Genomic DNA, 24,674 nt, shown 5'->3' with positions numbered 1-24,674 from the left:
TGAAGTCCAGTTTGGTTTTAAGGAAATTAAGTTTGGGGATTTTGAAATTTCCCTGTAATGGCCCTCCGTAATCTAAATCGCTTTTGGTGAGGTTGGTTCATTTACTTAGAAATGCATCTAAGAAAGGACCAGCTTTTAAATGTAAAATTGTCTGGGATCCCTGTAGGGGGCACACTCTCAAAATATTTAGATAACTAGAAACCTATTTCTTAGAGGTTTTCTTCTAGAGTAAAAGAATAATTTTCAAACAGTTTAAATGGCTTACATTTCAAACAGCTCGTTTCAAACAGCTTGCAATTCAAACAGCCTATATCTCAAATAGACTGGAAGCCTAATAAGAAAACAACTTGATCTCAGGGGAGTCAGGCCAAAGGCTTTCCAGCCTGTTTCCATAGAACAGCCCCTAATCCTAAGGAATGGGCCTAAGACAGAAACTAACTGGCACAGTTTTGTGCAACAACCTCTGTTCTTGACGGAATGGGTCAAAGGCTAGCCACTTTCAGGGAAATAGTGTCTGTTCCCATAAGGGAATGTGCCAGGAGCTTGCCAGTTTCAGTTAAAACAGTCTGATCTCTAGACTAGAAAACCAAAGTGCCAAATGACTACTTGTATACAGAACAAAACCTTAACCAGAATTAAAAAGATAATAATAACTTTTAAATAGATCCTGACTAAAGCCTGGAGAGCTTCAAATGCATAGAAGACATGAGCTCAGATACAGTAGAAAGACCTACCTTCAAACTCCAAAGTCGCAAGAAAAGCAGTGAGCTCAGTGGTTTCGATTGTGGGTATTGTGCCTGTTTGCTCGGCAGCCCTGGAGCTTTCAGGGGTCTTCTCTGGTCCCCTTATAGGCCACCAAAATATTAAACTGCCAGATTTTTCTCCAGGCAAGATGGGTTTGTTCTAGAGCAGAAGAGAACTACAATTCAGGAGTCTGCAACCATGGTGAGCTGTGTGCAAGTCCCCACACAACAAGGAGGGAGAACAATTTGTAGCAGGAAAAAGAAGTTGGGAGGATTATAGTAAATGAAGAGTCCGTGGCTTTTTATTGACTGAGTCTTTGAGAGGGAAAAAGAGGAGTCTTTCTTCTTTCTGTTGGGCTCTGTGATCATCACAGGGTGTGATAGCTGCCCCTTCTAGTCTCCTGAATCTAAAGAAGATTTTCGTGTATTAAGTTTTTACAACCTCAATAGTAATCAGAGAGATTAAAAGTAAAACATCACTGACATGCCACCTTAGAACTATTAGAGGGCAAAAACTTGCACTCAAATAGTCTTACATGGTAGGAATTTGGGGAACAATAAATCCTCACATAGTATCAGTAGGGATTTAAACTGCTGTAGGGGTTTTGAGGCACTATAACAATATTTAGTAAAATTGATGATGTTTATGATCGAGCAATTTCAAGTCTGAGAAATATATTAAAAAATAAAAAAATGAACTCTTGGCAGGTGCATAAGGAGCTATGCTTTAGTTTGTTCATTAGTGTAGCTTGTGATAACAGAGTTGAAGACAACCCAGGTGTCCATCTATAGCAGAATGAGTGCATGAAATATTCATGCAATGGGTTGTAATGCACTTTAAACTGAAACCACACAATAAAGCATGCATAAGTTCTAGAATAATATGCAGAGACAAAAAGTAAGACATAAAATAATAGCAGAATACCATATTTTAAAAAAACACATAAGAACAATATATTTCCACATATCGATCAATCTATCTAGTCACTATCTATCTAGATATAAATATAAAGATAATATGCAAGATGGATTGTGAAGACATATCAAATACATAAAAGTGTGTGTCTATGGGGAGAGGGAAAATAAGTTGGAGAAGGATGAAGAATACAAACGATTAATATTATCTTTTCACAAACAAAGGGCTGTTATGACAGCATTCCATGAAGTAAACAGAAGCAACATGATTCTCTCCACTGGAGTTAAGAGAGAGAAAAATGTATTTCTGACTCTTAGCACGTATCTTGTACAAACTAAATTTCTGAATTACTATCTTACAATTTGCATTGCTAATATGCTCCTCAAGTGATTCTGATGCCTATTAAAGTTTGTGAATAATTGCCATGCTCTATTATCTCAGTCTCACTAACTGTTGGTGCCATATCACTGCCTGAATTCCGGAGTTGCCTAAAACAACTTGTGCAAGAGTACACATGGAGCAAAATTCGAAAGGGAGGCCAGCAGAACATGTACCCAAACATTAAGTGTTATTGTGTGAAAGAAATGTGTCATCTCCTCCTGCTGTTACGAGCATATCTTTTTAACAACTGAGTAAAAAGTAATGTGTAGTCATCTGTCAAGACTTCTAGTGTCTTTAATGTGTGTATGGGTGTGCATGAGTGCGTGCAAGTCTGGGGCTAAGAGTGGGGAGAGGGTTGGGGCAGACTGATTCAATCTTATCCAGAGTTGAGTTCACTTTGGGTTTGGCTGTTGCAATGGCTACCTTCATTGTACCATAAACTTCAAATTCCTCCAGCAGTGGGTCTTTGCTTAGTGTGAGGTCTGGAGTGCTGGAAGGTTTTTGTCAGTGTCTTTGCCCCACATTCAACTTTCAGTGGTTCCTGTGGTTCCTGGATATTTGTGTCAATTGTATAGAAGTGACGTTCTATATTCCTAGTGTCTTCTAGCAGTAGTCTGCTATGGTTGGTTACTCAGAGTTAAGTTCATGTTGTGAGTGGAGAGGTCTCAGTTCTAATTCAACGTTTTTTTTAATTTAACTTTTTATTGAAGTGTAGTTGATTTACAGTGTTAGTTTCAGGTATACAGCAAAGTGTTTCAGTTATACATATACATATATATTTTTAGATGCTTCTCATTATATGTTATTATAAGAAATTGACTATAGTTCCCTGTGCTGTACAGTAGGTCTTTGTTGTTTACCTATTGTATATATAGTAATGTTTTATCTGTTAATTCCAAACTCTAATTTACCCCTCCCCTGCCCTTTCCCCTTTGGTAACCACAGTTTGTTTTCTATGTCCATGAGCCTATTTTTCAACCCAATGTTAATCTTACATTTCTTTGAAAAATATTGTTCAATTGTATTCCATTTAACCAAACAGCACCGTTTTTGAAACTCCAATCTTTTAGTTACCTACCAAGAGATTTGTTTATTTTTATTATTTCTGAGAATTAGTCATATTAGAGTTAAAATAAATTTTGCCCTTGTAATGCTAAATTAAAGGGATATTGTAGGTTATTCAATCATATTCTTTCTACTGTTGTTGACTATTCACATAAATTTTATGATGCATTATAGAATTAAATGAAATTCTCTAATAAAATTTCTAAATTCTAATAAATTAACACTTTTGAACCTTTAATAACACTAATAAAGTAGCAACTTTAAATGTCTAAGCCTTAGCTAGTTTTAGGATACCAAGTTAACATCTCAGTGTTTGAATATTTGCAAAAGAAAACTGAGCAGTTGGAAAGCAATGTTTGTTCATCACTTGGTCACAGAATAATTTTTGCTGGAATGTATATAAAGCGTATATTTGAAGTGCCCCCATCCAAAAAAATCAGAAAACAATAAAATATGAAGTAGGAAACATGCGGATCATTAATATTGACATTAATTTATGTTCTTTTGCCATGCACTTAGCTCATACGGATTAAACTAGGGTATAGAAATATTTTCTGATTTTACAGAATGTCAGAACAAGTACAAAATTATGTCTTTAAAGCCTTCTTTTAATAGAATTCACATGACTGAAAATCTGACCTCTCCTCTTACCCATCAAAAACACTTAAAAATCACACCTTATTTATAAGTTAATTTTTTTTTTGTTTCTTGCTTAATTATATCAACTCAGTGACAGTCTTAGTAGGAAGCATACACTTAAATTACAGACAATGCATAAAGTTAGCCAGATGCACAAAATTGGTAGGTTCTATATTGGAGATTTAGCCTTAACTGAAATGTCATGACACACTTGAAATTGCTTCTACAAAATGAAATAATTTATAACTATTTCAAATTGCTTCATCCTCCGAAGCAAATCAACATTTCCTTATGATTGTCTTAACATCTGTTAGGTACCATAAACCACAAGTCCTCTATTTTTTTATTAAAATTTTTTTTTAATTGAAGTGTGGCTGATTTACAATGTTAGTTTTAGGTGTACAGCAAAGTGATTCAGTTATACATACCCTATATATATATATATTTTTTTTCTTCTCAGATTCAAAGTCCTCTATTTTTAAATTACATGACGAGATGAAATTCCAATGCAGAACTCCTATTCCAGTGCTTCAAAAGACAGTGCTGACAATTATCCATTTATTCAAATATAGAATGATACACGTTAGTAGTTATTGCTATAATTTCTTCTAATTTATTAATTGTTTAAAAATTATAATGCCTTATAGAGATATAATGCATTATTATTAAAGCCTACAAATTTTCAAGCTTCCACCTTCTAAACAGAAATCAAATGTGTGCTTAAGGGAGAAAATAACAAAAATAACTTGGGAAATGAAAATTATGTAATTGCAAAATCCATTATGTAACCTTATTTGAGAATATTTATAATATACATTCTTAGCATCAGATGCAGATGTGCAAAGTGTTTTCATATTTAACGTAACAATTCCATTCAGTTGTAGCTCTGGATTTAAGAAGTATGTTTTGTTTTTGATTTTGTTTTTATTCATTTGAAACAGAGGTTAACCTGATTAAAAGTAAGACAAGGTTGGATATTAACTTTAAAAATGCCAGATAACAATGGCCATTGTTTTCTTTTTGCCAACTCCTTTTGTCAACAGGAATGCAATCTGCACATTATTTTAACAACTGAATTTACGTGATGCAAAAAGAGCTAGTTTTTTGGTCAGAAACAATATTAAATTTTAAAATTCTGTAGAAGCATATAAGCAACTAGTTGTGTTTGAGTGATATATATTTGGTCATCCATATCAGATGTAATTGGTAATGGTATAATTAATTATACCATCTTTATTTAAAAGTCAAATGGCAAATAAGAAACAGAAACAACAAAGTAATACTAACAGGCACTGCTAAGAGATTCAGTGAAGGTTAAAAAAAACACACAAAAGACTATCAAAGATGAAATAAAATTATCTACTAATAAATACAGCGATCTCATTAGAGGTGAGGAAGAGCTCCATAACTAATCTTCTGTAGCATAAAAATAAAGTAGACTCAGACAAATAAAGTATCACTCAACCTCCTGCTGATGAGATAAGAGGGAATAAAGAACATAAAGTAAGGAAACAAACAAGCAAACATAGGTCTGCCAATTAAAAAATTCCCAACCAGTTATTTTGTAGATATTGACAAACTGATTCTAAAATTCATATGAAAATGCAAAAGATCTAGAATAGCCAACAGATTATTGAAGGAGAAGAAAAGTTAGAGGATTGACATTACCAAACTTCAAGCCTTACTATAATACTACAGTTATCAAGATAGTGTGGTAATGGTCAATGAATAGACAGAGATCCCTGGAATAGATCCATACAAATGTAGTCAACTGATCTTTGACCAAAACCAAAACCAAACCAAAACAAAACAAAACAAAACATAGGCAACTCAATGGAGAAATGATAGTCTTTTCAAAATGGTATACTTCTAGAACAACTGAACATCCATAAGCAAAAACCTAGATACAAACCTTACACCTTTCACAGAAAACAACTCAAAATGAAGCATATTCCTAAATGTAAAATGTAAAACTATAAAACTCTTAGAAGATAACATAGAGGAAAATCTGGATGATCTTGGATTTGGCTGTGACTTTTTAGCTAACAACACCAGAAGCACAGTTTATAAATGAAAAAAGATGTTAAGTTTGACTTTAAACTGAAAACTTTTGCCCTGAAAACAGTACTGTTAAGAGTATGAAAAGACAAGCCACAGAGATCAAAAGATCCAAATCAATATTGGCTTATCAATTGTAACCAACATTTTACACTAATGCAAGATATGAATAATAGGGTGAATTTGTGGGAGGATTCTCATGTGGTCTATTAGAACTCTGTACTTTTCACTTAGTTTTTCTTTAAAATTCATGTGGCTCAACAAATAGTCTATTAATGTAAAAATTTGCAATCAGTTATTTCAATGACTTTTGATCAATTGGCCAGTTGTGGACTTGCTTCTCTGTAATTGTGAAATGAAACTTGTATGTAGCATTGTTAACAATTATAAAAATCCATCTGTATCTGAGATAACAAATTGCTTATTAGTAAGTATAGAAGATAAAGCCCATATATTTTAGGGTTCTGTAAATTTACATACATTCTGTTATCAGTGTTATGAGGAACTTTAGTATACTTGAAAATTATTAGATATTTTCATCTTCTCGTTTTTTGGATTAAGATTTTGTTTACCAAATTATTGACCTCTGTTAAGTGCTCTGATGATATATTTGGACATTTTTATATTGTAGACAGTGTTTCTCAAAATAGTCCATTCCTCACAGGTGAACCATGATAACCAATTTAAACAACTCAGAAGTTAATACAAAAGTCCAAATTTTTCCCCATATTTACAAGAAAATGGCACACAATTTCATAGATTTCATAGTTTTCATATGACTAAAGACTACTAAAATAATTAAAGATTATTAAAATGTAATACTCAAAACTAAATGTAGCATTTCAACAAAAATCACTTTACCTATCATTCAATTTCTATATTTAGTAAGATGTTTGGCTGCCATGAAGGACTTGACAATATTTTAAAGCTCTTTTATATTGCCAAATAGAAAGTTGGAGCTGCCACTGTATATGTTGCCAATAGATAGTTGAAGTTGCCACTGTTTTTGGAAGTCCTCACTATATTTGTCATCAGTGTCTTTTTGAATTGGTCATGTTTGTCAATTTCTATTATTTCTATATGAACATTCTTATTGAATTCTGAAAGGGTTTACTTTTATTCTTATGTCATTGTGTTTATACTATTTTTATTAACTTTTTTTATTCTTCTCCAATTCTTTGTTGCCTAAATTTCCCTCCCCTATAAAGTGGCAACAACATGGTTAGACCTTGAGATTCACTCCTGTAGACCTCCTTTCATTATTCTCAATTTATTAGCCACAACTCAATTTAATCTAATCTTTGGAGCCTTTCAATGAAAAACAACTTAATTATATTTTTCTCTCCTTAATAGTACAATATGATTTAATTTAATCTTAATCTTGAAGAAAATTAAGAATTAATAATAATAATTATTATTATATAATATATCATATAATATAAATATAATTATATATTATATATATAAAGAATAACAATAACAATCTCTGAAAAGACTGTGATAATTTCTATGTTTTATCAACTGTATATAACAAATCTCTTAGGAAGATATTTCTGTTAAATATTAGATGATCTTATTCTTCTTTAAAAGTGTTTATTTTGTTAATCTCTCCATATGGTTTTTAAACACAATTCTGAAATTAACTTGTTCCTTTACTCTCTTTGTTCTCCCAGGCAATATGAGGTTATTCAACTACTCTTCTACTCTTCCTTAATATATATCTGGAAGGTTCTAGTCCAATACCGCCTGCCACTGGCTGGGTAGATCTCTCATTCTGAGGTTCAGTAGTTTGTCTTTCTGGATTTCATGCTAAAATGCATCTACCACTTTAGGATTTATCAGTTATAAAAGGTGATATTTTATTTCTTAAATAACAATGTCTTTATTTCTCAATTTGTTCAAAAATTGAGCAGGGAAAAATAAATTCAATTTATGGGGACTTTAGAGAGACTCCTCAGAAAGATTTCCCTGATGAAGCAAAACTGTTTTTCCTAAGGAAAATATTCCTCTATTTTGAAGTAAATATCACAAATCCCACACATTTCCTCAGAATTTATTATTAGAATAATGGGTTTGGCATCCAAGGAATTCAATTACTTTTTCAGGGTGGAAGTGGTAAATGATCTGATGCTTTATATCTGGTGCTGAGTGGTATTCACAGACGAGAGCTGGTGAAGATTTAGCCCTAACTGAAGGGCTTCTTGTAAACTGGATCACGACACTTGATGACGATTTTCGATTTTATTTTAGCAGGCTTATTTTATTCAAAATCTTGTTGAAAATACTACCCATAGTTATAAAACTGTTTTCTTAGCACTTTTTGCTTTTATTTTTCCAAATACTCTAATACAGTATATTCTTTTCCACTACAAAGAGAACCAAAATAATTTTACTTGTATTTGACAATTATCAGAATGATTTCAAATAATAATTTGCATTAAAGACCACTAACAAGAATGAATGGATATCAGTGCATTCTCTATTCTAGGTCTCAGAAGAAACTATCAAGTTTTGTGTCAAAAGAAAAAGAAATGTACTGGTATTTCAGTATATAAGAGGACTTAAATATTTAACATGGGTTCTCTTTTATAGTAATTCTTGATGAAAGCAATTTATGTCTGATGTACGTTGGCTGTCATTTAATTTTATTCTGTGTGCTTTTTGTTTATCTGCATAGATGAGAATCACCTTTCAGGATCAAGTGTACATAGTTGATGAAAAAATGTGCTTAATTAGATTTAAGGTGTAGCAAACTGTTGTTCGGACAACTTTTCCATTAACTTCTTAACATGTTCAATGATGAGGAAAAAAAGCAGCAATGGTTTTTATCCATGAACTATTAAAAATAGGAGCTTACAATATCAATTATTGAATGTTAAAAATTATTATCAAAGTATCTTTCTTAAACAATGAGATGTCAGGACCCAGGTATGTGCTTTTAATACCAGTGAAGGAAGGCATTGCCTGTGTGGGTAAAGCTGTTGACTCTTCAAGAAAGCCTTAGAACACAGATCATTTCTTCTACAACTGTGTCCATTTACATTATTTATTCCTTTGCTTACCTTCATCAATCTCGTCATCAGTTCCAGATGTACCAGCTTTATCAACGTACTGGCATTTCCCCTGGACTGTTTCAGCTTCACTGCTCCTACGTAAGTGCTATTAACTCAAGAGGACATCACCTGATAGAGATCATATAATGTGGCAATTATATTTCCTTTACCCTTTCAGCTTAACTCTTCTTATAGAAATAATTGCCTGACTAAAAGTTGAATCTAGAACTTTCTGGTATCATTTTATGCTGGTACTTTAATTAGTGGATATACTATCACAGATAAGCCTCTTTTGTAGAATATGTATGCACCTTGAAAATTGTACGTAGTTTGTGTAATGTTACATATCTTTCAGATGCACCCAAAGATCTTAAGGTACTCATTAGTGAATGCTTTTGTTAACACTCCTTCTATAATGGGGAAAAGCTCCAATTTTCTTCTCATAATCTCTACATTTAGGTACTTGAAAATGAGAATCCGTAAGCAGTATATACCTGTGTTGTGTTTCAGTGTTCACAAGAGCAAATACTAGAATTCTGAGCAATTTAGGCTAAATTCTGAATATAGATCTCTATTTCACAGTTGATGGAAGTACTGATAGAGCCACTGTGGTTCTTAATAGCTCTTATGATGGATTAAAAAATATTTGCCACAAACTAAAGCACAAATGATAGACACTAGAGTCTGGCAATACTCTCAAAGAGCTTTTCTTTCCATAGTACTTAAAATTTGCAGATGAATATACTGCTAGTTTCTGCTCCATACCCAACTCCATCTAGCAACAACAAATACTCATTTTTCTAAAGCTCTGGGCCCTGAGATGGTAAATCTAGCCCAGAAAATGACTTTCGGTAGGGATACCTGTAACCACAAAGAACAAGCCCATATTTTGCCACAAATCAGATCTGACAAAATTACATTTGGAGATACTGCAAAGTCAGTGTGCAAGATAAGTCAAATCTTTAGAGCTTTGTTGCTATTTGCCAGCTCACAACATTAAAAAAAAAATTGTTACCCAGTGTCTAGTTATACTTTTCTCTTGGTACACATAGTAGGGACTATATAAATATGGTTGATTAAAGTCAGTCCCTACTCCTTGTCTTGGACTATGACAAACTCAGTTCTAATCTGCGATTTCTCTCCTTGATTCTGATAGAATATTCCTATCATAAGTTTTTATTTTCTAGAAGCTTAAAAGTCTCCAATCCAGCCTTCTCTATTCTACTAGTATTTCTCCTCACCAGCCCTAATTATTCTCCCCTACACTTGGCTGACTGATCTGCTCATTTCATTCTTCTTTTAGTCTCATGTATTTCACCTAGGCCTTAAATAGAAATATTTCTCTGATCTATAAGCTATTTTAGATGTCCCTACGTATTTGTTCAGTTTAATAATTATTATGCCCGACAAGGAAAGTAGACTATGTACTTCAAGAGCACCACAGTGAGCATCATGTGTACCAGAGCAGCAGTTATAAGTCTTCATTCAATGAAGTCATTCCTTGAATCATTCACTCACTCATTTACTCCATTTACTCCTCCAGCATTCAGAAATTTGCTGAGCAACTACTACTTGTCAATCACGCTGATCAGTGCTCTGGAGAATATATAAATGACTAGAATACCATTTTTTTTCTCTCTAGTAGCTCAATCTGAAAGAGACAGACATGTCTGCAAAGAACTACAGTATGTCAAGTTCTATAATAGAGATTTGAAAAAGCTCTATGGCAAGATAAACTTTCACCTTTTGAAGAAATGAGAGAAGACATCTCAAAGGAAATGATACTTAGTTTGGCTGACAGATCAGAATTAGATTGCAATACATGAAAATTGGGAAAGGTCTTCCCAGGCAGAGAAATAGCAGGTGCAAAGAGTAGGGCATTAAAGAATATGATTTTTTCAGGAAACAGGAAAAAAAATTATTGGTAGCTGGAGCATGAAGTGCAAAGGAGGCAATATTTGGAGACAGGACAAATTCGTCAGGTTTTGGCATTGTTGCAGAAGGTCTTATATAACACAGAAGAAATTTTGACTTTATGCTGTAGATTATAGATACAGATAGGCAATAGAAATTATTTTGTTGTGCATTTTTGGGAGAAAAAAAAGACTCCAAAGTATTACAAAGGGTAATTTTGATGAAGAAGATATATTTTTCTGGAAAAAACTGACAAAATAATTTTGATCTTTCTCGAGCAGGACAATTACTGGCAAGTGCCAAGTTCCAACTATTGTCCTCATAATACTTTTATTATGCAAAGAAAAATAATGGTGATTAAGCAGCAATAGAGAATTTTGGTTAGAAACATTCACCATGAAGAAAACGTGAGAAAATGACATTCATTGACAATGGATGCAATGACAGAGGAAAAGGAAAAAAAGACCAAATGATCAAAGCAGGTGCAACTGTTGCTTGTGTCCTGATCTTCACTTGTTTTTCTGTCCTTGAGTGTGGAATATTTCTCAGGAAGCCTCAAGTATTTCATATTGCTAGGGCAACAGCCCAAAGATATTTAAGGATATCCTTATGTCTCCCTTTCTTTACCTAATGTCTTCCTACCAACAACAAATACAATTGTTATATTTATTTTAATAATAAGTATATCTAATAATAATTACTATTATTACTGATATTTATTGACGGGCAACTATATGCCAGGCAAACTGCTAAGTACTTACATTATTTCACTTAATTCTTATTATTACCCACCAAATTAGTTTTCAAATTCTTTGCTTTCTTATCTAATTACCAAGTTCTCTGGGTGAAATCTTAGACGTGTCTATCAATTTTCACTTTTCTTTCTAGTCACACCGTAATTTTCTTTGTATGGGCCCTCATGTTTGTTTTTTTCTTATAAACTAGTCTAACAACTTCATAAATTGTCTTTCTGCTACCAATTATTTTTTGCCTTCGGTAGATTTTTCAAACAACTGTAGATACTAGTCTTGTAACAAAAAATTGACCAATCTTTTAATAGACATATATTAACAAGCCTGTTACTAGGCACTTCCAGCCTGTGTCAATAAAAATGAAAATACTAAGCTTTGTAAACATAGTTTCTCTGTTCCTGTAACTCTAAAAAGTTGATGTAAGACTTTCCACTCCTGAAAAGTACCTCTCACCCAGTAGTTTTAGAAATTCTCTAAGGAAAGCTCACGTAACAATCACAAATATTTTACTTTCATGTAGTCTTTACTGTTTTGCCAAGTTATGCTGTTGTAGCAAACATGACAGCCTTTTCTCTTAACTTTTGTAGGCTTAGTTTCCTTATAGATGCTTCCTCCACACTGCCTGGCTACTCTATTAGTTTCCTAGATATGCCCTTACACATATGAACCCCAGCATAGGAACATTAATACATGAATCGTTTTCTCATCATGTTATAATTGGTTATAATATTAATGAATGATACACCATGGCTAAACACACTGAGGATAGATAAAATCTTAGAAAACATTATATAATAAAAATGACACATATTTGAAGTATATAGCTCACATCCTGCAATGACATTCACATCATGGTGACATAAGACATTTCTCCTTTATAGCCCCCTTTTTCAATAAAGAATTAAACATCCATCATGAACAAAAGCACTTTTGTGTGAGCTGTGGGATCCAGTGCCACATGCCAAGGGACCTTGGAAGAGTATTGCCCACCTGTGCATCCAGTAAATAGACACACAGACCTTGGTGTGGGCTGTGGAAACAGCAGAACAGAAAACCTGCCCCAATCCCTCTTGCCGTGGTTAGAAAAAAAAGCTAGAAAGTGTTCATGTGGGCAGATACCCATGGATGAGAGAGAAATTGCAGAAGCCCAGCCTTCCAGAGGAAAGATTCTGCCACTGGAATGGAAAAAAAAAGTCTGGACAAATCAGAGACAGTAAGAAGAATTTTATCAGTGCCACGCTCCTCCCCCAAGACAACACTGCACTGGACTGAACTATCAGATGGCAGTGACCTCTCCCACAGAAAAAGGAGATCAGTAGGTGCCTAACTGTCCTAGTGGTGTGGGAGGCAGCTGGAGAAACTCATTTCTCTCCAGTAACACCCAGAGTACTGAGACAGAATCTCGATGACAAGAGGAGACAGGAGAGAGAGGCATTTAAGAATGTCAAGGAGCACTAAAAGGACTGTGGTCCCTGCTGACTGCGCTCCACGGGAAGTCCCTCCCACAGCCAGGGATCTCCCTATCAGATCTGCAGACTCTCATTCTCAATGCCTGGAGGGCTAAAGCCACATCATCACCCTCATTCCCACCCCTACCGCCCCATGGCTGTCTTCTTGTGAGTGCTTCTGAGTATGGTGGGGACAGCAAACCCCAGTAGACAGTGAGTTTACTCAGAAAACAGGACAGGGTCTGTGGGCAAGGGAGAAATCATGCATTGGAACTATAGCACCACCTTCTGGAAGACAAAAGAGAGAATTCCAATAGCCAGTCTAGTGAGTTGTAAGGAAAGTTTATGAATTCGGCCAAAAGAGGGAGCAAAAAGAGTAGAATGAGTGCACCCGTACAAAGGCAATGAAAAACTCAGACAATAACAGCAACAACAAAAGAACATCCCCTTTGAAGGCAACTAGCAAATATTTTAGAAGGTATCTGTGACTCCTAATGTGAAAGCAGCAACACAAAACTACAAGGAACACGAATCATCACAAAAACATGTCATCGCCAAAAGATAATAATTCTAATAACCAAGATAAGAGGCACAGAATTTTGTGATCTGATCAAGAATTTAAAATAGTTGTTTTGAAGAAACTCAGTGACCTAAAGAGAACTCAGAAAGACAATTTAACAAAATTTTGAAAACAATACAGGTTCAAAATGAAATATTTACCAATAAGATAGAAATCATAAAAAAAGAACCAAGCAGGCACTCCGAAGCTGAAGAACGAATGAATGAAGTGAAAAAAAAAAAAAGGGTAGTAGAGAGCACCTGCAGTAGAGCAAGTGAAAAATAGAATAAGTGAGTTAAAAGATAGGAATTTTGAAGGAAATCAGTTAGAGGAGAAGAAGGAAAAAGAGTGAAAAAGAGTGAAGAACGCCTACATGAGCTATGGGAATCTACCAAAAGAACAAATATCAGAATAATTAATATTCTAGAATTCTAAGAGCACAAGAAGGATGCAGAGAATTTATTTAAAGAAATAATAACTTCAAACCTGGGGAGAGACTTGGATATCCAAGTTTATAAAGCTAATATATTGCCTTATTAACTTAATGCTAAAAGACCTTCTCCAAGATACATTATAATAAAACTGTCAAAAATCAAGTATAAAGAAAGAATTTTATATATGTATATATATGCATGACTGGGACATTGTACACTAGAAATTGATACATTGTAACTGATGGTACTTCAATAAAGAAAAAATAAAGAATTCTTAAAAAAAAAGCCAGGGGAAAAAAAAAAGATTGTAACTTACAAGGGAACCCCCATTAGACTATCAGGAAATTTCTCAACAGAAACCCTACAGGGCAGGAGAGAGTGAAATGACATATTCATTGTGTTGAAAGAAAAAAAAAACATTGCTCCTCAATAATAATCTATCCAGCAAAGTTATCCTTTAGATTGAAGAGGTGCATGCTCATACCTCATAAGATGGCTACTCTCTTGTTGTCTGTACATCCTCTGCGCGACCCAGCCCTACTCACCCTTACCTTATGCACATGGTTGCCTCCCCTTCCTTAGCTGAAACTTTAATCAGTAACTACCTGTGTGATCAGCCCTGCCCTCAGCTAATAATTGTTCTAGTCCTCAGAACAGAATGGCTCCAGTATGTTCTCTCATCAACAGGAAGCAGTAGCCCTTGCAACAGTTGCTAACCCAAAGAGCTGTGGGGCGATGCATTTCACCAGTCCTCCTGACAACCAAGAAGCCCTCCTACTGTCATGACCCTTATAACTGATAGCCTTCTCCTCCCCTGTGTAGCAAAGATAGCTGCTATGTTGAGACTCTTCAATAAATTAAAAGTATAACTACCATATGATCCTACAATTCCACTTCTGGATATATATCCAAAAGAAATGAAAATAGGAAATCAGAGACATATATGCATTCCTGGGTTTATTGTAGCATTATTCACAAAAACCAAGATACGGAAACAACTATGTGTCCATCAACAGATGAATGGATAAAGAAGATGTGGTATACATTTATATACAATGGAATATTACTCGACCATGAGAGAGAAGGAAATTCTGCCATTTACGACAACATGGATGGACCTTGAGGACATTATACTAAATAAAATATTTCAGGTAGAGAAAGACAAGTACTGTATGATATCACTTAAATGTGGAATCTAAAAAAATCCAAACTCATAAAAACAGAGAGTAAAATAATGGTTACCAGGGGTTTGGAGGTTGGGAAGATATTATTAAGGGTGTAAACTTGCAACCAGTAGATAAATAGGTGCTAGAGATCTCACGCACAGCATAGTGATTACAGACAACAAATTATACTATGAATTTCAAAGGTGCTAGGAGACTAGACCTTAATTGTTCCTGCCATAAGGAAGAAATAATCACACGATGTGTTAGAGGTGTTAGCTAATGCTAAGGTGGTATTTTTTATTGCAATATATGAATGTATCAAATCAACACATTGTACACCTGAAACTTACACAAAGTTGAAAGTCAAATATATCTCAATAATTTTTAAAAACCCAGATACCTCACATATCAATCTTTGCAAAAACAAACAAAAATGATGTATATGTATTATGCATGTGGTATTTGGAGGTTACCAAGAGATAAAGGCTGAAAGTGAGAGAAGATGGAGTCCTTTTGATTGTTCTAAGGAAGATTGATACCTATCCTCTCATTAAGGTGTTTAGTAGATTAAAGTTTGAATTTCAGATTGGAAAAAGTAAATTTGAAGGCTTCATAGTAAGTATTTCTAAGGAAAATGTTAAAATGAATGAGAGAAAATTTCAAGCTGGAATGGGACAAGTACATCTAGGTAGAATTTTTTAATGGAGAAAACAGGTTGCACTGTGGGAAAATTTAATCCAGGGTCCCTTGTCCTTCAATTGTGCTTACTTTTCAATTATTATTTCAGGCAAACATAGTTTTTTTTTTAATGTCTCATAGATTGGTTTTTAGATAATTAACGATGGAATAAACTACTACACTAATTTCATTCATTATTCACTATAGTCATCAAACTTTAGAAATATAAATATTTTAGTAGTATTTTTTGCTGACATGCAGTGGTTGATTAGGTATTTCTTAGTATATAATAGGTATGTATCTGTGTATTATAAATATGTATTCAGAATAAAGACAATACAAAACCTTTAAATGAAGGATGAGACTATTATACACATTTTGTACAGACAAATAATAAAAGTGTCATCAACCTAATTCCAAATGGATTTGATGATAATATATAACTCAGTCAGAATGAGATGTGTAAATTAGATCACTTAAACTTCAAGGGTCCTCAAGCAATTTAGTTTAAGAGTTTCACACTGTGTCAACTGAAATTTAGCAAAAATTAGTTAAAACACTAGAAGCACGTTTTCCATCAATTCACACTGAAATTACCAACACTGGTAATATTTTGAAAAATAGCTAAATTGAAGAAAATGCTCCTCTTCTAAGAAAACTCTTCTGATTGTACAAAAGGAACACTTATTTGCATTTGTATTTTCTGAGTAAATATCTCTTAAGATTTTTCATAAGGCATACTTTATTTGCAAGTGTTTTCCTCCATTCTGGCTACTATACCATAAATTGGTGGCTTACGAACAAAAGAAATTTATTTCTTACAGTTCTAGAGGCTGGGAAGTCCAAGATCAAGGTGTTGGCAGATTCAATGTCTACTGAGAACCTGGTTCCTGGTTCACAGATGGCTGTCTTCTCACTGCATCTGGACATGGTGGAAGGAGAAAGTTCTCTCTCTGGGGTCTCTTTTATAATGGTACTAAATCTCATTCAGGAGAACTTTGTCCTCAGGATCTCATCACCTCTCAGAGGCTCTACCTCCTGAGGCCATCACATTGTGGATTAGAATTTCTACATATAAATTTTTGTAGGACACAAATATTCAATCTATAGCAGCAAGAGAATAAGATCTTACTTTGCAATATCAATAAGTGATCTTTTTACTCTTAACACTAGTGGTTCAATAAAAAGAAGTTTGGCAAATGAGAAGGAGAAATGCAAGACTCATTAAAGGCAATTTATATCAATGGCTATGTGGTCCAAGGACAAAACAGGTGTGCTCAGAGGTATCTTACAAGTTTATAAAGGACTAAAATCCCCTCCAGTTTAGAAGTCATTCTATGTGGCAAGAAAAATAATTAACCTTGAAGCAATTATAAATGGTTAGCAGAAACAAAACCAAATAAATCAATAGCTAATATTTAAAAAGTAGAAGTATTACCAAAGTGACAGGTACACATTCCAAGTAGAAAACATTTAAATGGTGCCTTCTAACTGCATCGCCAGTACATTATCTTATCAGATACTACACACAGCCACTACTAACACTACTCCATGTCGGAACATAACTAAACAGAAATAATGTGGCTGTGTTAAGGAAATTTGAAGTCTTTGCTTGAGAGCATATAGTATACAGGGCTTGCTCACCAAATATTTGTCTTGCAAGTCTTCCATATAAACACTGATTTTAGTGCAAAGTAGCCACATTTGGAGAAATATGTTAGTTTTCTGTTGCCGTGTATCAAACTACCACAAACTTACCATCTTAAAACAACATCCATTTGTTATCTTACAGTTCTCTAGGTCATAAATCTAGTACAATGTGATTGGCTTCTGTGCTTCAAGTATCACAGAGTTGAAATCAAGCTATCAGTCAGACTGGCTTCTTATATGGGGGCTCTGGAGGGAAATCCACTTCCAAGCTTATTCTGATTTGGCAGAATTCAGTTCCTTGAGGTTATAGGAGAGCTGTTCATTTTTCTTGCTGGTTGCCAGCCAGTACCTCACTCAGCCCTTTAATGATGATCACATTTCTTACACGACCACTTCCGTCTTCAAACTGGAAACGGTTTGTTGAATCTCATTAATAATTTTAAATATTTCCAGTTTCTTTTTCTTCTACCCCCAGCCTGAGAAAACTCTCTTTTTAAGGGCTCATGTGACTATGTTGGACCCACCCAGATTATCCAGCATAATCTCCCTATTTTAAGGGCAACTAAGTCATATAATAGAGTATAATAATGGGGGTGATATCTCATCATATTCACAGAATCTGAAGATTAGGCAAGGACATCCTAGGCAGGTCATTTTGGAAATTCTGCTTAACATTTGAAGGCACATGGAAATTTTATAGAAACTTTTTACAAGAGAACTTTTTATAAACTAGGAAAACTTAGACCTATAGCTCAAGGAAGAATGCATTTGCAAAAAGATAGAAAGGAACATGATATCCCTCTGAAGTCCAACTTCAAATGGTGTGGTATGGAGATCTGTTTGGACACCACATTGCAACAGAATTCAATATCCGGAGCCAAAGCTAACATGCTGCTTTCAAAAAGCCCCCACCACAGTAGGGAGGTTGGGACTTTTCCCAGAAGAGATAGTCTTAGTGAGAAAGGTGGCAAAACCACCTTGGGTTTTATTATGTTCAGAATTATGTTCAGAACCACCTTCTGAACATAATTCAGAAACTGAATTATGTTCAAGGGTGATTCTGTAAACTAAGACAAAGTTTGTGATACACAGTATGAAAAGGAATTTTTGACCAGAATAAGCAGCATTCTTTTCAAACAAAGGTAAGAACACACACACACACACAAACACACTACAACATCACACATATATATCTGAACACCCCACTGTAAAAGGAGGGAAGTGTGGACCAAGGTACTAAAGGTCTTTTTCAGCCTCCATAATGTGTGATGATCGGAGAAATAGAAAACATTTCACTGGGAATGCTATATTTTAAAACCTTTTTTTGGTCTTCTGTTAGGCATGAAAAGGAAGCTATAACAAGTTGAATACACAAACAAGATTGCAGAGGCAATTTTTTAAATTCCTAAGGGGATAAGATATTTTAAGTATCTCACATCCCTCATATGCATATACGCCATTATGTGCAAAACAGATTAACATGATTTATACATGCCAATCCTGTGGCACCTTGATTTATTGCTTGTGTTATTTTCTGTATCACTTCCTCACTTTATTCACATCTCTGTACAAATATTAACCCCCCATAGAGACCTTCCATTGCATTCCTATCTACAATATGACCAATTTCTTTCTTTATTTACGCAGCTTATCTTTATTGTATACCACCTATCACTACCAGACACAATATTACATATCCATTTGGTTATTATCTGACTCCTCCTCTAAAACTTAAGCTCCAAGAGGCTGGGGAATTTGTGTCCTTTGATCCCAATATATTCTCTGCATCAGAACAGTGCCTGGCATATAATAGGTACTTATGAATACCCCCAATTTCTTGTTAAATAAATAATACAAATAAAATAAATCTAAAGATATTTAATATTTTATACACTCACATGTACATAGTTAGGTATCTTGTTTTATAGAAATTCTGATTAGACTAGCATTCCTTCTAATCAGTTTAAATTTGTGAAAATTTAAAATTTATATTTGTTGCAGAAGATTATCAGGTGATAATTTCATGTCAGCGTATAAGAGTTTCAATAAACTCAAAAACAAGCACCAATGTAGAATGCTAACTCTGTCTTCCTCCTCTTGACAAGATCTTTATACTGTTTATTGATGTAAATATGTTTGTCAGAATCATGTAACCAGTAGTCTAGTTATTTATTATTTAAATGTGTTATATTTTAAATGTTTTTGAAACTAAAGATGAAACAATTTTCTTTGTAAAATTAGGACTCATCAATATCAGGAAGAAATGACAGGAAGGTACTGTATGTAAAATGCAATTGTTTAAAAAGAAAAAACCTGCACCTTCTATAGCACTGTCTCAACATCAAACCAGGAAAAGGTAACCTACAAAACAATATGCCATCCCTGACAGCCTGATTTTGATGAAAATTTTGGTTTACTATTTTATGTGCCTTTCAAGAGATAGCCAAATAATCAGAATTGCTGCTGAAATAGCTTTGTTCTACTTTTAATTTTGTTGATTTGATATGATATAACACTTGAATTTTCCAAACACCTGAGCTATGACATTAATGACTGTGTTAGCTGCCCATTAATGTTAATGTCTATATTAATGAGCCTTTTTTTTCAGTCATCAAACTCCAAGAGAGAATCCAGGATAGGTGCAGTAGAAGTTAAGGAAACCTTGTTAAAGACCCAAGTTTGCACACAGGAAGTTTAACACATTTCTTAGAACAACCATATGCTTCATTGTAATTAGCAATAAAGCCCCAACGTTGCTAGGTTATCTTCTTGATACTTAGACTTTTCTCTTTCCCGTGAATCTGTTTTTAATCCAAACTTGATTTGTAATATGAAGACAGAAATGTAAAAATTGATAATTTACAATGAACTAGAAATTATGAAACCTTGATGTCTAATGAATTACAACACTTCCACACAATCTGACAAAGCTTCCTCTTTTTTCTCACTTTCTGCTCAGGCTGTCATTTAGTATTAAGGGTGAATATACAATACTGTAGCAGCAAAAAGAAGTCTAAACTCATCTTGACAGCAAGGATTATTCCACTGAGACGCTAGGGACAGAAAAGACTTAATTACATTTTTAGGCTCTGCGTGTAGACCAAATTCATCAGTTTAATCCAAACAACAGAGATATGCACATTAGGAAGTAAAGATTAATTTTGTTGCAAACACAGTATAATATTCTCTAAACCATGAAGGCTGAGCTGCATATCTCTGGCTTACAAGCGTTTTTCCAGTTGATTGTAGACTCCATTAAAATAGCTCTTCTGTCACTGATGGCCATAACTGTGATAGCATTCAAGATTACTCAGTAGCAGAATAAAACATTCAAACCTGTGCTTCTGAGAGGTAATTTTAAGGGTTCTCAAGGTGTTCAAGTACAAGAATCTTCAGTTTTCAGTTTATATCAATTTTAAAAACATTATTTGTGAAATATGTATGTGTTAATAATATGAATATTATAATTTTGCTTCTGCTTTGTAATATGAGATCTCAATCCAATCTTATGTATTACAATATATTTGTGAGCCTCAGGCGTTTGGAACATCTCCATATTGCAATATTCTTTACTGCTTCATAGAGTAATATTTACAACAAATAACAAAGTGTCTGCAGACTATTAAGAAAGAAATTGCAGAAAAAATTTAAATAAAGATAATTTCATGGAGAAATATATTTAAAACATTTTTTTTAGCAAGAAAAAGGCAATTTAGATCTTTTGTCTATAAAACTAATGGGAAAATATGATTTTAAATCTCTTTTTATGCTGGTTATTACATGCCTTCAGTAATATACTTATCTATCTTGCAACACAGTGCTCCCACGATGATAGCAGATGTGTCTGAAGATATGATAGTTTTTTAACAACGATCTGTCATCTCTGACTGCTCTTCTAAGTGTTCTTCCTTTCATTTAGAAATTAAAAGAATTTTTCAAGCATAAAATGGGTCTGAGTTATTAATAAGGGTTTATTAGAATAAGGTTATACAGAGCAAATAAAGTAAGTTTTCTTAAATCTTATTTTAAGTGAGAAATAGATGCATATAGTTGTTTAATACCCTCTGGAATATCTATCAATAAAATAGCATATTTCTTTGATATAATTCTGTCACAGAACATTTTTATGGTTATACTTAGGAACAAAATGAGTAGTCACAGTAGCTGTTTTACTATGCATTAAACTAGCTGTCATGTATGAAAGCTGGGAATTTATCTCCCAGAACTAATGTCATCCTCTCAGCACAATCCCAAATACAGAAAAAGATTTGGCATCATTGAGAATCCTTTTTTTAAGGACTAGAATCAACTTTGTTCAAATCTGAATGAAAAACATCTTTTAAAATCAGGTTGGTACAATGCTTTTAATCTCAAGTTGGGAGAAAGTTTACATCTCAATTGTGGAGGACAAAAACAAGATGCTAGAAGCTACAATGATATTGTCAAACAAATAAAAACAATATGTTATTTGTTCATAACTTTTATTAAAGGAAATCAGTTAACAAAGGCAAGTCATATCAAATAACCATTGCTGCCTTTTTGACACTAAATAGGTGGTTTGAAAAGCTTTCCTTTACAATATATATTTATTCAACAAAAGTCTATTTGGACACTCTGAAGAGTCAATATACCTGAATCAATAGGACACTAATGATTTAAATTGGAGAGGGTTTATGAGATAAACATAAATTAATTTAAAAACTTGGATCACAATTCTACTAGTGTAATCATATTCTTATATCAAATTTTTGGCTTATAAAAATCAAATCTTATGAAAGAGTGACTCATTTTACACATATTTATTTAACTGACAACTTTTACTTCTTATTCCACAAAATTATTCAACCTCTGTAAGGTTTGTATTTCAAGATGCTCACTAAATTTTCAGTGGTTCTAAGGTTTAAAGGAAAAAATTGCTCAATGAAGTATAACATGTATCCTTTAAGATTCAGAGATCCGATTTTTAATCCACGACTTATTGCCATTTTATTAGTGCTATTATTATTGCTTCTCTTTGAGTAAAAGTTATTTTTATTTAGAATATTCTGCTTTATAGAAAAAATTAACAAGGCTAAGCTACTCACATAAATTTTATGGTCTAAAAATGGCATGATTGATTTTCAAAGTGTCTATAAATAGATCTTCCTCAGATTATTTGTCAAAATATTTTGTCTTCAGTTTTGCAAAATTTCTAATTCTTGTATATAGAGCCACCACTGTTGCTAACAAGAGAACTAGTTTTACTCTAAACCTCAGCTCCTAGTTTGTGTTAGCTCTTCTATTTTTTGTTGCATTGTTTTGGAGGTGGATCATGGCTTGCCTTCTAAGTATCTGTGAGACCAGTTGTGAAAGATTTTATATGCACTGATAACAAAAGAACATAAAAGAAGTAGGAATAAGATAGGAGGGAAGAGAGCAGGGTACAACCATTAAAAGAATTACACAGCAATTGAGGATACGACATAAACTGGTTAAAAGCAACTCAGCCCAAGATAATGGAGGATTTGACTTCCAGTGGACCTTGAGCCTCATTATACACTCATTGTAATGTGTTAGCATGCTAAATGATACACCTACAGGTGCCATGACAGTTCTTAGGCCAAAAAGTGTGCAGGGCCTAATTCTTGGAAATCCTTGTCCCTTCCTCCAAAACAATCAGAATAATCCTCCTACTTGTTAGCATATGACACCACCCAGCCCATAAAAACTAACTGCCTCCCATACCTCATGGCTGATCTCACTTTCTTAGATGACCCCATGATCTAGGGCCACCTTTCTGGCCTTCTGAGATGGCCCACACTCTGTCTATGGAGTGTGTATCTCCCTGAATTAATCTACTTTCACTTTACTATGGCTTGCTCTTGAATACTTTCCTGCATGAGACAAGAACTTATATTCTCCAGCAACAGGAATAGTATATAGGCATTATTTTCCATTCACAATTCCTTTAATATAATTTCATAATTAAATTCAGTATGTAGATTCTAAATTTAGCATTGTCAAATCTGCCTTCAAGATGGTCTTGGCTAAAGTTTTCTTTTTCCATCAAAAAATAAGTGTAATATATCAAATTTCAAATAAAAGAGGGAATCCCAAATTAATGCACTGGGATTTTTTTTTTTTTACTATGTGGAGAAGAAAAAAAGTACTATATTAATTTCCTATTACTTTCATAACAAATTACCATAGATTTAGTGCCTCAAAACAACATCTACAGATTATCTCACATTTATATAATCAGAAGTCTGGAAGACTCAGTTGGATTAACTACTCTGGGTCTTATAAGTCTCTTATTGGGCATCTCTGGGAACAATCTGCTTCCAGGCTCATTCAGGTAAATGACAAAATAAATTCCTCATGCCTTTTCCTTGCTGGCTGTCAGCTGTGACTGTCCTAGCTCCCAGAGATCTCTTTTCCCTCCTTGAATGTGGGTCTGTACATATCACAGTTAAGAACAGCACATCAAATTCTTCTCCTAGTTGGAATGTAATTCTCTTCTGCCACATCTCTCTTATCCTAGCTAGAGAAGTTTCCTTTCTTTTAAGTGATCTTTTAAGTATCTGTTTGAAACAAAAATTGACTGAACTATATGGAGAAATAGAGAATTCTGTAATCACAGTTTGCAAATATAACACTCTTTACTTAGCACTTAGTAGAACAATTTGGAAAAAAAACTCAGCAAAGACAAAGAATTGAAAAACACTATTAACTTGGCTTCACTGATATTTATAGAACTCTAGAGTCACTAAAGGAAAAATACATATTCCTTTCAAGTGAGCACATTGTTTGTCAAGATCGATAATACAATGGCCATAAAAAATCTCAATAAATTTAAAAATAAAACACTCATTGTACCTTATTTTATCCTATTAATGATAACAAAAATGCAACATACCAAATATTTGGTATGCAGCTAAAAACATTGCTTAGAAAGAAATTCTTAAGATTAAATGCTTGTGTTAGCCAAAAAAAGAAAGCTATACAATGATCAGTATTTCACTTCAAAAAAAAAAAAAAAATGAGAAAAAGGGCAAGTTAAATCCAAGTAAAGAATAAAGATAAAAGCAGAATAAATAAAGAAAAGAAACAAGTTAAAAATCAGTGAAACAAAACTTTTGTCTTTTTTAATAATCAGTAATACTGGTAAACCCTAGATTAGCTAGATTAGCTAAGAAAAAATCTAGGAGGCACAAGTTCCTGGCATTAGGAATTAGAGAA

At 33.7% G+C, this 24,674-nt stretch overlaps 1 long non-coding RNA gene across 1 annotated transcript; it reads left to right on the top strand.

The window, feature by feature from the left end:
- Positions 1-2,828: 2,828 nt before the first annotated feature.
- LOC116661971 lies at positions 2,829-23,504 on the top strand. The gene is made up of 4 exons (XR_004317933.1): positions 2,829-2,841; positions 6,752-6,754; positions 9,797-9,808; positions 23,431-23,504. It is a non-coding gene; the product is annotated as an uncharacterized LOC116661971 (long non-coding RNA).
- Positions 23,505-24,674: the final 1,170 nt, after the last annotated feature.

Source organism: Camelus ferus, chromosome X (assembly GCF_009834535.1).
Source record: "Camelus ferus isolate YT-003-E chromosome X, BCGSAC_Cfer_1.0, whole genome shotgun sequence".
Classification (NCBI taxonomy): Eukaryota; Metazoa; Chordata; class Mammalia; order Artiodactyla; family Camelidae; genus Camelus; species Camelus ferus.
Note: the sequence above shows the minus strand (reverse complement) of the source record. Positions and strands in the feature narration are given on the sequence as shown.